We start from the raw sequence: 14,529 nt of genomic DNA, 5'->3' as shown, positions 1-14,529 counted from the left end.
GGTACATAACATAGTAATGCCCAATCCCCTCTATGAAATGCCTTATTTTTAATAAATTTATCATGCCATTTTCCCCTCTGCTGTTGTATGGTAGCAGTCCTCTAGATATCTATTAAACAAATTTCATCAAGCTCATTTAGTTCTTCCAATCGGTGTTTCTAGGCTTATGAGAGGTCCAATCCTACTTCTAGTGCTGTTATGAGCGTACTGATTTCAAATTCCACCGAGAACAATGGGGATTTGCATAGACAAGTTCAAATGGCGAAAATCCTATTGTTTCCCACCATGTTGTTTTGTATGCCCAAAGAGCTGCAGGAAGTCTTTTAGCCCAATCCCAGCGATGATTTTCCATGGTCTTGGTGAGGATGTTTTCAAATACTTTGTTTGTGCTCTCCACTTGACCATTCACCTGAGGATTATATGGGGTTGTTATCCTATGCTTGATCCCATATTTTTCCATAAGCTTTGCTATCATGTGTGATGTGATCCATGCTCCTCCATCTGAAACTATCTCTCTCGAAGCACCATATCTAGAAAAAATTTCTTCAATTAAAAAGTCTGAGATAGCCTTCTCTGTTGCTTTCACTATAGCCTTGGCTTCCACCCACTTCGTTACATAATCTGTGTAGAATAAAATGTGGACTTTATAATGTGAAGGTGGTTTAAATGGACCTATGAAATCAATAGCCCATATTTCTAAAGGCTCAAGAACTACTTGTGGCTGTAATGGCTTTTCATTTGAGCGACCAGGCTGACCCATCTGTTGGCAGCTACCACATCTTTGAACATAGTTTCATGCATTGGTGAAGATAGAGGGCCAATAATATCCCATCTGTAACACCTTGTGGCCAGTTCGTTTATCTGCAAAATGCAGCCACAAGGGCCATCATGAGCAGCTCTCAAAATCTCATAGATGTCACTTTCTGCTACACAACGACGGACCTGGTGATCACCCCCTATATAAAAGAGATATCCTTCTATCCATGAGTAGCAGGAACTATGATGAATGATGCTTTGTTGTTCCCTGTATGACAAATGTTGCGGTACTTTTCCTAGAACCAAATAGTTAGAAATGTCTGCATACCAGGGGGTATTAGTAGAAATTGCAAATAAATGTTCATCTGGAAAGCTATCTTCTACAGGTTCTCCTTCATTATCAACACTTAATCTAGACATTAAATCAGCAACTACATTATCTTTGCATGGTTTATCTATAATGGTGATATCAAAATCTTGAAGTAGTAGCAACCACCTTGTTATATGCCCAGGATTTAAAGGTTTATTCATCAAATACCTGATTGTTGCATGATCAGTGTGTACAAATGTAGGATACCCAGTAATATAATGTCAAAATTTATTAATAGCATAGATAACAGCCAAAAACTCCTTCCCCGTCATCGTATAGTTTAGCTCAACACATGTTAGATTCTTGCTAACATAATAGACCGCATATGGCTTCTTATCTTCTTGTTGTCCCAACACCACCCCTACAGTTGTTTAAGAGGTATCTATGTGGATATGAAACAGAAGTTCCCAGTTGGGACCACATAAGATTGGAGCTTGGCAGATTAGTTCTTCGATTTTCTCAAAGGCTACTCCACAATCATCTATCCATAAAAATTCTGCATCTTTAGTTAACAGCTGAAAAAGTGGGAATGCTATCTTGGAAAAAAATTCTATAGAATTCCTATAGTAACTAGCGCTTGAATGAAACTACATACCTAAGTTGGTGTCTTTGGTACAGGAAAATTCATAAATACTTTTACCTTGGCAGAGTCAACTTGTATTCCAGCAGCTGAAAGAAAATGTCCCAGCACTACTCCCTCTTCTTTCATCATATGACATTTTGTTGTACTCAGAGAAACATGCATTTGCTTACACCTTTTAAGAACTTTCTCCAAGTTTTCCAATCCTTCTTCAAATGGCCCTCCATATGGCGTGAAGTCATCCATATAAATTTCAACACTATCATCGAGTAAGTTAGAAAAAATACCTAGTATTGTGCTTTGAAAGGTAGCAGGCGCATTACAAAGACCAAACTGAAGGACTTGATAAGCGAATGTTGCCCAAGGGCATGTAAAAGTGGTTTTGTCCTAATCCTTAAGAGCTATTTGGATTGGTTATACCTGCTAAACCCATCCAGGAAAGAGAAAAACTTCTTTACGGCCAGGGTATTAAGGACTTGATCGATAAATGGTAGAGGTAAATGATCTTTCAAGGTTGCTTTATTCAGCTCCCTATGGTCTACACAAATCCACCATTTATCATTCTTTTTAGGAACGATGACCAATGGGGATACCCACTAACTATCTGAGATTGGGTAAATAAATGCTACATCCAATAACTTCTAGAGCTCCTCTTTGACAATGTTCTTTAAGGCAGGGTTCATCCTTCTTTGAGGTTGTCTCACTGGTCGACAGTATTCTTTAATATAAATATGATGAGTACAAAAATCGACAGGGATACCTTACATATTGGTATAATCCTAGGTGAAAGTTTCTTTCTGTTCCCTAAGGATCTTTAAGAGCTGCCCAATCTGGGCCGATGAAAGATTGGGGTTGATATTAAGTGTCTTTCCAAGCTCGATCTCCACTGGTATGCTGTCAGAAAATGTTGTTATAGGAATATCTTCATTTTTGGTTTCTGATCCGATAGTTTCTTGTGTTTCACAACTCTTGATAGATTCCAAAAACTATCAAGTTGTATCTAGAACAGCATGAGTTTTGCTAATAGAAGTGTTGATAGTATCATCCTCTGTCTCATTCTTAAAGCAGAGGGATTGCCCCATGGTAAGCACTGGCTGGAGTTCCTGATATTCAGTTTCGATCCCATCCAAAGACAAAGAGTTCTCTTTTGGATTTTTCTGTGAACTTGGTCCTACAAGGGGATAGAGAATAAGATTTTTCATATTTTCCCCATTAGAAATTATCATGTTTCATGACTGACACCCAATATAGGCATCAGCGGTTTGTTGTGGCCAGCAACAACCCCCCTCATTCAATCTAGTATCAGCTATGATGCTAGATTGAATGGGGACCCTTAGTTAATGTTTTTGAAAAAACAAAGGTTTCTTTCGAAATCGCAAGCATAAGCGTAGGAAAGGTTTCTGAGACAACTTAAGCCTAGACCTGTGTTCATAAAAGCAAATCCTAAGATTGCTTCACAAAAATCAAAGAAATGCATTCGTTTCCCCTCTAAAAACCAATATGCACACCGCCTCGGTATTAATGAACAACATCGCATCGCAATACACTAGCATCCATAAAGAAAAGCTTGTAAGTCCGCCGATCTGCGATGTTGCGATCGCGCGATCGCATATCGCAGAAATGAGGTTGGGCATGTTGGCAAATATTTGAATCATTGCGATCTGCGATATGGTGATCTGCGATGCTGTGATCACTAACCTTTGCGATCGCACGACATGCGAGGATGCGTTGGCAAGTCATAAAAGCACCTTAGTACGACTCCTTCGCGCACGCCTCCCAAAGAAAATCCACTTACTATAACCTGACTTGGAAATTATGCGCTTTTAATGTTAGTAATGAATTAGTTGTCAGTTATTAAGTGGCATAAAGACGCGTGCCTTAATGCAGATTTGTTTCACGTAAGGTGGCGTATCTAATCTATCTCTTGCATTTAAAACTCTCCCATCACCTTTCTGATCAATCTTTCCATTTCGCTCGTAACCTGTAGGAGCAAAGTGCGAAGGCAAAACTGAACAGAAACGCTAAGCGAGATGGGGAAGAAGAACAAAGCTCAGAGCTCAGAGACAAGAGAAAAGACCAAAGAGATGGCGCCCCTCTACACAGATACTGCATGCAATAAAGATGCAGGCATCTCAACTTGGGAAGGCATGTATAGGATATTGGAGGAAGAAAATCCGAGAATAATCAAGGTAACTGCTGCTGTCGCGGGTGCATCACGTTCTTCAGAGGCATCCCTGGAAGATCTAGCATGTTCTTTCCTCCATAGAATAGCAGCGAGGCCAAAGATCCTGCCATACACAGACATGATCAAATGGATACTAGATGATGCGGAGTTGCACCATAGACAGTTCAAAGTCCAGGGACATGGGCCCATGGGATCGTTTGCAGCTCAAGACCTGAAGCTCATGTATCATCTACCTGAGCCGCAAGCGACCTACAACGTAGAGTTTGTTGGGAAGTTCGCAGCAGAAAATCCGGACCTATCAGACACAACTAAGGAGTGGTCAAGAAGAGATGAGCCATTAAAGAAAGATAAGAACGGTATGTATAGCACTCGTTCTCTTACTTCTCCATATTGCTTTGCTGCAGCCATGCTCTGTAGAATATTCTGTAAGCCAGATATCAATAAATTTTCACCTGAATGGCTACCGCTGATTGATGCCGCGACTAGCTCTGAGATAGTTGATTGGGCCAAAATCCTTTCTGACACTCTGTACACGGCGGTCCTCCACTACCGTTCTAAGAGATCCTACTCCCAAAGGGTCTATCTGCCTTTTTATTTATCTGCCTATATAATGGATTCTGTCTTTCTTGTGTCGAAATTCCCTACTATGGGTTGGCAATGGACTACCCAGGACCCATTGCCTATTCACGTCTATCATAAAATCTTATGGGATTCCCAGTTCGCCCCCCATTTTTACCAGATTTGTCATGGGCTTATGTTGCCCATACATAAGATAATATACGATAAAGACCCCCCAAGGTGCTCTCCCGAGGCACAAATTGATATCACCCCCATCGCAAGATGGTTTGGAGAAGAGTGGTTTACATACATCCGAGTTTTTGGAAGCACAGCACCTCCGCATATCCTACCCTTGTACATCCCAGATAAGTTGTTGGCCCGAGAGATCGCATATCAGACTTGTTCTGAAGGTGGTTTAACTAAGGACCTAAAGAACAAAATGAAGGCCATTTGGCCTCAATTCCCAGTCACATGTGGGGCCTTCTCTTTATTCGATGTAGGACACGCTTTTGGCGAGGTGGAGAACGTGACATGTCTCCAACTATTTAAATTCTCACCAAGGCCATTTGATCCAAATAAGGTGGCCCAGGAATTCACAACTAACGTCAGGATAAGTGTGTTCTCTGGGCAAAAAGATCTGTTTGACGATCTCTTTCAGGGCAAGAACTCGCTCGAAGAAGTTTTGTAGGAAGCTCAGTCGAGGCTGTCCCCAGACGACCTCCGGAAATTCAGGTTATATAGAGAAAGAAGGCTGGCTAATGTTCCACTGGAAACACTGCGAATAGCTACCAGAGAATCGACTCCGAGCATCAGCCTCAGTGAACACTCCAGCGCCTCCAAATCTGATTCCAGCGCCGTAAAAGAAATATCTCCAGATCCTGAAGAGTCTGTCCACAAAGAAGAGAGGAACGAAGAAATAATCAAGGACACGGCTCAGTCAAGCTCGATGGCTCAGCAGCAAGTTGCCGCCTCGCCACCAAAAGAAGTTCCCCCTCCCGTCACCGAAGCACCTCTTGTTACAGCAGAACTAGATAAAGAATGGGAGACCTTCAATGAACTAATTAATCTTGAAGGTCAAGTCCTGAAAACACCTGTGAATAACACACAGGTGGTGCAAGAGGTCTTCTCAACCATAGTCAGTAGTACCGCAGAAATGGAGCATCTTCCTATCGCTCCATCCTCAGAACTTCTACTTAGCGTAGAAGAGATCCCTCCACTGGACGTATTCTACAGCCCACAGCACAGGGCAGTTGTAAGGAGACAAAGAAAGAAAAGAAAGCTTGAAGATGCACTATCTCAAAATGTTGAACACCTAGATGTCTTGTCGAAAGACCCGAATAACAATCCAACTGCCAATCTCACGAAATTGTCTCATATTGCAGGAGCATATGCTTCTGTGACTATCGACACGGCTTCTGAAGTTCAGCAACTCCTAAAAGAGTGCGAAAGTCAAATACAACTGCTGCAACAACAGTTGCAACAAGCCAATGAGAACGCTGAAGCCTCCAAGCAGCTTGAAGAGTTACAAGAAGGCTTTCGCCAGATGCAGGTGAGCCACCAAAGAAGTATTGAAGAAAGAGAAAAACAGCTACAGACGGTGCAAGAAATGCACAAGGATGAACCCAAGCTGACGGAGTTTATTTCGGAGTCCATCGGCTTGAACGACCAATTGTCACAGCAACAGGAAGATATGGTCCGCAGAATATCACAGTGGAGGCATTTTTGTGAGCTGAGCGACAAGATCACCAGCCAGGTGGTGGAATTGCGGAATGACTATGACCAGGCCAACAAGAGAGTAACAGAATATCTGGCTTGGCAAAATGACGAGGAAGGGAAAAGAGCAGGGGCACCCAAGATTAATGAGAATCATAAGGAACTGCTCTTCAATAAGTGGGACGAACAAATCACACAGGCGGAACAGGCAGCAGAGTCAGCGGCGACACAGGCGAGCATACTTATCGACTGTGTAAATGAAAATTTACATAGGGCCAATTTGATTTCAGAGTCCACTCCGGGGTACTTACCAAGCGCGTTACAGTTGGAGGCAGAATGGAAGCAGAAGGCACAGGCAAACGGGAAGACAATTCAGGCATTGGCTAGACTAAACTGGGAAAGTTATTGGACTTACTTAGTTAAGCCCCACAGCCAATGCATGACCGTAAGATGCATCATGAACGCGGCCGAGAAAGTAGCGCCAGCTCTTATGGATGCCGTTTTCGCAGCCCAGTTAAGCACAAAAGTTGGCCAACCGACTCTTCTCAAGCCCATGCTTGAAAACTGCAATTTCAGAGACCAAATTAAGAAGTAATTTCATTTAGAAAGTTGTTTTTTCTTGCTTTTGTTTTACTGAATTAGAAAAAGGGCGGTCATTTGAGAACCGTGTCCTAAATTTTGTAATAATACTATTATTAGGATTAGATAGTAGTATTTCAACCCTTCTCATTGCATTGGAGAAGGGTCCAAAAATTTGTCAAAAACTTGTCCTCAGAACATGCACTTCTGCACCCTCAGAGGAGGTTTTGATGAATGGAAGGATCGTGATTTATTTATGTTTGCATTTTTATGTCTGCTACTGATGTTGCACTTCTGTACTCTTGGTAGATGTTAGAAGCAAGTAGAGATAGATCGTTATTGCTTGAAGTCTGTGAGTAAGAATTAGTCATAAATGGTACTTTTATCTCTTGATTAATTTCTGCTTGTATTCCCAGAGCGATATACAGCTGATATTGTTTGCATGTTAATGTATGAACACATGGGTTATCATTTGGCACTTCTGTACGGTGGACTTATCGATTTATGCTTGATATGCGAATGATTTGATTATGCGATATGCTATTCACAACTGTTTTGTTTAACTTCTTAGGCAGAACAGTTCATCTTAAACGGTTTATATTCTTATAATGGCTGAATAATCTTTATTACCAGTTATTGTATGAAATCTTTTTAGATTGCATAATGGAAGAAATATATATCCCGGGTTAGTGTAGATCTTGTGTGTTATTTCCATTAAATTATAGTAGCTTAGATTCAAGTTTGCAAGTCAGATTTACATTAGTTGTAGAATGTCTTTAGAACTAACATAAACAAACTTTACACACACACACACATCCCACGCATCGGGAAGTTGGTCCCGTTATCCCCAGTCGGACCCGCTACTTCAAACGGGCAAGGAGCCGCCAACCAGGTTCCGGACCGGGTGGGTATCCCCCTTGTTGTTGACCCAACTTCGGGGCCCTCAACATTTCTGGCGCTAGAAGGAGGGCCTGAGAATATTGTCTGTTGGAATGTTTTTAAACTAGAAATCCTGGAAAAGGATGCCTGCTCACAGAATTCCCATTTGGAGTTTCATCCATGTTCCTACCTCTTCCAACACTCCACCAGATGTGGTAAGACTATTATCTCAGGTAAAATTCAATGGTGAGAATAATTCTTCTGCATTTCATCACGCCCTGCATTTCATTCAAAGAGTTTTGAGTGCTGATATTCAAAAAATTGACGAAGGCGTTTTATGCAGGATTTTCACTCTTACATTCATAGCAGAAGCTAGAAGATGGTGCAGAAACCTCCCAGTGGCATCAGTCCACAGTTGGGACCAATTCGTTAGAGCTATCATCTTGGAATTTGATTGCTATGAATACGACCAGGTATACGATGAAATCGACCATCTGCGGAAACAAGACGAACCCGTAAGGGATTTCAATATACGATTTCATCTTAAATGTCTACAATATGATCTTGAGGATGAACTCACAGATGAAGAATCTTCGGATTATGATGAGTGTTTCCTACCTCCTGTACCTGATCAGACAAAATTTAGCCTAGGAGTTTTTCATGCTCTAACATCAGAAAACGCAGGCGAAAGTACTGAAAGGGAAGGTGCCCTGACACCAGAAGTTGACTTTAATATAAAGTCAGACAACATCATTTCAAATCAACAACTCCTGGTGCCAAGGTTAGATCCACCTACTGTTTCTCTTTCGAAAAGAATCGACGCAAAAAGGTATGATCTAAAGCCCGATGCTTATTGTGAATCTGATGAACGATATTTATTTGATGTTTTTAAATACATTGTTCCAGATCCACATTTTTCTCTTTACCCCGATGTTTTTAGTAATGACGATCTTCTCCCTCATAGTATCAAGTCTATTCCAACAGAGGGTTATTCAAACGAGACATCACTGGGTTTCCGAAATAAAGAGACCACTATATCACAGTCTACCATTCATATCAAACAAGAGCTGCCTCATCTCCCTTGTCTAAAAACACATAATGAAAAAGAGGAACCTAGGGAAAATTGTAAAGTCTTTCGTGATAATTGCTTTGATAATTGTGATGATATTGAATTGTTGCAAGTAACTCAACTAGGGTCAGATTATAAGAAACATCTTAGATCAGAAACTGTTCCGTCTAACCCTCATCTCAAAGCAAAATCTCATTTGAATAATTTTACTATCCGAGACGATGCTCCTATCTACGATTCATATCCAGAGGAGATCTCCATCCCTGATCGCAATCATGATTTAATTCCTGATTCATAGAACCCGGCCAGTTCTTGTGAAAAACAGAGAGTTTCAAGTAACTCCCAGACGTGCGACACCACTGTATATATAGATACCCAATCATTTCTTTTTCGCTCACTTTCCTTTTGTACAAAATCAGACTTATTTTTAAATTTTCAAAACTTTGATAGATTAGATTCTGGCGATTTATATATAAAAACTCTCATTTCAAACGGAATCGCTAAAAACTCAAAGTTAACAATCAACGGGTTACAAGCCATCGAGATTAAACAACCTATTTCACAATTCGGCTTGTTATCCTTTCTATTGAAAGATCACCAATTTACAAAAGAAATTCATCCCAATTTTTGTGATCCAATAGGTACTCAGTTGGAAAAAACCTATCATGAGAAGATGAAATCAGACAAGATTCCAACTAAGTTTATGAGTTCCTATTCCCTAGCCAACAATTTCTATCCAAGGGGAATTCAATTCTTTTTACTAATGCTTGAGAGACCCATACGGCTAGGAATAATAATGAATCGTTGGTTCCATTGGAAATATCATTTTTCTTAGTTATTTCCTATTTATAATTAGAGTAGGAGTAGCGGTAATTTAGATAGGATATTAGTTTTGCTTTCAATAATGATAGGCAAAGTCAGTTGTATTCTCTACATGACCCTAGATAATAATTGCCTATCCCAAATAAAGTTTGTTCTGGCTAAACAATATTTGACCTTTACTCAAGAAACCTTGTCTCTGGTAAAGATTTTGGAATTTCAGCTCTTGTGAGCAGCTAATCTTGTGGGAATCTGGTCCTTATTGTTAATAGATCTTTAACCCAGAGATGATGTTGAAGTTCAAACCCAGAAAATTTTAAAGAAAGCTATCTCAGTGAGGAATTCGTTTTAGATCAGCACAATAAAAGGTATCAATATTAGAATAAAGATTCTCTGTGAAAACAACCATTATCAAAAGTAGCCCTATCATTGTCGTCCAGAACTTTCTTAAGGAAAGAGAATTTGACTTACTCCCTGCTAAAGGAAAATGCAACATTCAGAGGAATGACCTAGAGAGATGCCATATCTCAAAGAATAAGAGGTCTCATCACGAGCCGACTTATCATAATCACAGATATTATAACTTGCTGACTTTGCCAAAACTGTCTACCAAAACAGGGCAACGACTCAAGATTGTTGCGATCAAAAGACAAGGGGTCTCATCACGAGCCAGCTTGTTCAGCAAAAGTATAAATCAAGTGAATGACTGTGTCATAATTTGGCCACCAAACCAAGACATTGTTCTTTAGAGAATAAAAAAGAAAAAAAGAATCAAGAAAGGGATAATTCTTCTGAAAAAGTTGCGAAAACCTGAAGCAGGATAAAGGATCATTCCTGGATAATAGGTAACCCTGTCGAGGCTATGGACGCCTGCTGGCAGCAGTGGCTCTACCTACGACAAAGGGGCATTCTTAAAAAAGGGTTGATACATAGAGGACACTTTATTTTGTGTTTTACAAGACCAAGTAATAACTGATCTAAACTCAAAGACAACCTGGGAATGCAAGTAATTGGAATAGAATGGGGCTAAAACAAAACATCATTGACGCTTTGAAGTATTGTTTGTTTCTATCTTTTTATAATGAAGTTCGGATTTCCTGAGAAAATTTTTGAAGAGCCTGAAAATGTCAATAGAAAAAGAGCAGAGATAACTGGTTCTCCCAAGTGAATCGCCAATTGTTGTGGCCAGCAACAACCCCCCTCGTTCAATCTAGTATCAGCTACGATGCTAGATTGAATGGGGACCCTTAGTTAATGTTTTTGAAAAAACAAAGGTTTCTTTCGAAATCGCAAGCATAAGCGTAGGAAAGGTTTCTGAGACAACTTAAGCCTAGACCTGTGTTCATAAAAGCAAATCCTAAGATTGCTTCACAAAAATCAAAGAAATGCCTTCGTTTCCCCTCTAAAAACCAATATGCACACCGCCTCGGTATTAATGAACAACATCGCATCGCAATACACTAGCATCCATAAAGAAAAGCTTGTAAGTCCGCCGATCTGCGATGTTGCGATCGCGCGATCGCATATCGCAGAAATGAGGCTGGGCACGTTGGCAAATATTTGAATCATTGCGATCTGCGATATTGCGATCTGCGATATGGCGATCTGCGATGCTGCGATCACTAACCTTTGCGATCGCGCGACATGCGAGGATGCGTTGGCAAGTCATAAAAGCACCTTAGTACGACTCCTTCGCGCACGCCTCCCAAAGAAAATCCACTTACTATAACCTGACTTGGAAATTATGCGCTTTTAATGTTAGTAATGAATTAGTTGTCAGTTATTAAGTGGCATAAAGACGCGTGCCTTAATGCAGATTTGTTTCACGTAAGGTGGTGTATCTAATCTATCTCTTGCATTTAAAACTCTCCCATCACCTTTCTGATCAATCTTTCCATTTCGCTCGTAACCTGCAGGAGCAAAGTGCGAAGGCAAAACCGAACAGAAACGCTAAGCGAGATGGGGAAGAAGAACAAAGCTCAGAGCTCAGAGACAAGAGAAAAGACCAAAGAGATGGCGCCCCTCTACACAGATACTGCATGCAATAAAGATGCAGGCATCTCAACTTGGGAAGGCATGTATAGGATATTGGAGGAAGAAAATCCGAGAATAATCAAGGTAACTGTTGCTGTCGCGGGTGCATCACGTTCTTCAGAGGCATCCCTGGAAGATCTAGCATGTTCTTTCCTCCATAGAATAGCAGCGAGGCCAAAGATCCTGCCATACACAGACATGATCAAATGGATACTAGATGATGCAGAGTTGCACCATAGACAGTTCAAAGTCCAGGGACATGGGCCCGTGGGATCGTTTGCAGCTCAAGACCTGAAGCTCATGTATCATCTACCTGAGCCGCAAGCGACCTACAACGCAGAGTTTGTTGGGAAGTTCGCAGCAGAAAATCCGGACCTATCAGACACAACTAAGGAGTGGTCAAGAAGAGATGAGCCATTAAAGAAAGATAAGAACGGTATGTATAGCACTGGTTCTCTTACTTCTCCATATTGCTTTGCTGCAGCCATGCTCTGTAGAATATTCGGTAAGCCAGATATCAATAAATTTTCACCTGAATGGCTACCGCTGATTGATGCCGCGACTAGCTCTGAGATAGTTGATTGGGCCAAAATCCTTTCTGACACTCTGTACATGGCGGTCCTCCACTACCGTTCTAAGAGATCCTACTCCCAAAGGGTCTATCCGCCTTTTTATTTATCTGCCTATATAATGGATTCTGTCTGTCTTGTGTCGAAATTCCCTACTATGGGTTGACAATGGACTACCCAGGACCCATTGCCTATTCACGTCTATCATAAAATCTTATGGGATTCCCAGTTTGCCCCCCATTTTTACCAGATTTGTCATGGGCTTATGTTGCCCATACATAAGATAATATACGATAAAGACCCCCCAAGGTGCTCTCCCGAGGCACAAATTGATATCACCCCCATCGCAAGATGGTTTGGAGAAGAGTGGTTTACATACATCCGAGTTTTTGGAAGCACAGCACCTCCGCATGTCCTACCCTTGTACATCCCAGATAAGTTGTTGGCCCGAGAGATCGCATATCAGACTTGTTCTGAAGGCGGTTTAACTAAGGACCTAAAGAACAAAAAGAAGGCCATTTGGCCTCAATTCCCAGTCACATGTGGGGCCTTCTCTTTATTCGATGTAGGACACGCTTTTGGCGAGGTGGAGAACATGACGTGTCTCCAACTATTTAAATTCTCACCAAGGCCATTTGATCCAAATAAGGTGGCCCAGGAATTCACAACTAACGTCAGGATAAGTGTGTTCTCTGGGCAAAAAGATCTGTTTGACGATCTCTTTCAGGGCAAGAACTCGCTCGAAGAAGTTTTGCAGGAAGCTCAGTCGAGGCTGTCCCCGGACGACCTCCAGAAATTCAGGTTATATAGAGAAAGAAGGTTGGCTAATGTTCCACTGGAAACACTGCGAATAGCTACCAGAGAACCGACTCCGAGCATCAGCCTCAGTGAACACTCCAGTGCCTCCAAATCTGATTCCAGCGCCGTAAAAGAAATATCTCCAGATCCTGAAGAGTCTGTCCACAAAGAAGAGAGGAACGAAGAAATAATCAAGGACACGGCTCAGTCAAGCTCGATGGCTCAGCAGCAAGTTGCCGCCTCGCCACCAAAAGAAGTTCCCCCTCCCGTCACCGAAGCACCTCTTGTTACAGCAGAACTAGATAAAGAATGGGAGACCTTCAATGAACTAATTAATCTTGAAGGTCAAGTCCTGAAAACACCTGTGAATAACACACAGGTGGTGCAAGAGGTCTTCTCAACCATAGTCAGTAGTACCGCAGAAATGGAGCATCTTCCTATCGCTCCATCCTCAGAACTTCTACTTAGCGTAGAAGAGATCCCTCCACTGGACGTATTCTACAGCCCACAGCACAGGGCAGTTGTAAGGAGACAAAGAAAGAAAAGAAAGCTTGAAGATGCACTATCTCAAAATGCTGAACACCTAGATGTCTTGTGGAAAGACCCGAATAACAATCCAACTGCCAATCTCACGAAATTGTCTCAGATTGCAGGAGCATATGCTTCTGCGACTATCGATAAGGCTTCTGAAGTTCAGCAACTCCTAAAAGAGCGCGAAAGTCAAATAGAACTGCTGCAACAACAGTTGCAACAAGCCAATGAGAACGCTGAAGCCTCCAAGCAGCTTGAAGAGTTACAAGAAGGCTTTCGCCAGATGCAGGTGAGCCACCAAAGAAGTATTGAAGAAAGAGAAAAACAGCTGCAGACGGTGCAAGAAATGCACAAGGATGAACCCAAGCTGACGGAGTTTATTTCGGAGTCCATCGGCTTGAACGACCAACTGTCACAGCAACATGAAGATATGGTCCGCAGAATATCACAGTGGAGGCATTTTTGTGAGCTGAGCGACAAGATCACCAGCCAGGTGGTGGAATTGCGGAATGACTATGACCAGGCCAACAAGAGAGTAACAGAATATCTGGCTTGGCAAAATGACGAGGAAGGGAAAAGAGCAGGGGCACCCAAGATTAATGAGAATCATAAGGAACTGCTCTTCAATAAGTGGGACGAACAAATCACACAGGCGGAACAGGCAGCAGAGTCAGCGGCGACACAGGCGAGCATACTTATCGACTGTGTAAATGAAAATTTACACAGGGCCAATTTGATTTCAGAGTCCACCCCGGGGTACTTACCAAGCGCGTTACAGTTGGAGGCAGAATGGAAGCAGAAGGCACAGGCAAACGGGAAGACAATTCAGGCATTGGCTAGACTAAACTGGGAAAGTTATTGGACTTACTTAGTTAAGCCCCACAGCCAATGCATGATCGTAAGATGCATCATGAACGCGGCCGAGAAAGTAGCGCCAGCTCTTATGGATGCCGTTTTCGCAGCCCAGTTAAGCACAGAAGTCGGCCAACCGACTCTTCTCAAGCCCATGCTTGAAAACTGCAATTTCAGAGACCAAATTAAGAAGTAATTTCATTTAGAAAGTTGTTTTTTCTTGCTTTTGTTTTACTG

The sequence above is a fragment of the Pinus tabuliformis genome, chromosome 4_1 (assembly GCF_031772625.1).
Source record: "Pinus tabuliformis cultivar Carrire ecotype Pingquan chromosome 4_1, CPIR1, whole genome shotgun sequence".
Taxonomy (NCBI): domain Eukaryota; kingdom Viridiplantae; phylum Streptophyta; class Pinopsida; order Pinales; family Pinaceae; genus Pinus; species Pinus tabuliformis.
The sequence above is the reverse complement of the archived record's forward strand: the minus strand, read 5'-3'. Positions refer to the sequence as shown.